Source organism: Varroa jacobsoni, unplaced genomic scaffold (assembly GCF_002532875.2).
Source record: "Varroa jacobsoni isolate VJ856 unplaced genomic scaffold, vjacob_1.0 contig00046, whole genome shotgun sequence".
In the NCBI taxonomy this organism is placed as follows: Eukaryota; Metazoa; Arthropoda; class Arachnida; order Mesostigmata; family Varroidae; genus Varroa; species Varroa jacobsoni.
In genome coordinates, this window is record NW_019214400.1 from 5,614 (window position 1) to 5,868 (window position 255).

The window sequence follows — 255 nt, forward strand, 5'->3', positions numbered from 1 at the left end:
CTTTGTCTATTTTTCAGCTTGCCTGCCTAGCCGTCCTTTCCTCTCAATGGAAGTGTTGGTGCTGATGTTGCTGCTAGCGATGGCAGTTGTAGTTTTTGGGCTTTCGCTCCGCCCTCCCCCGACCTCCACCGGGTTCTCTTTCTCTATGTTTACGTTGAGTTCGTTGCCCACCCCCACACTGCTCGTGATGCTAGTTCTGCCGCTGCAACTCCTCAGCTATTGCTGCTGTGTACCCACTCTGATACGGTTTCCTCT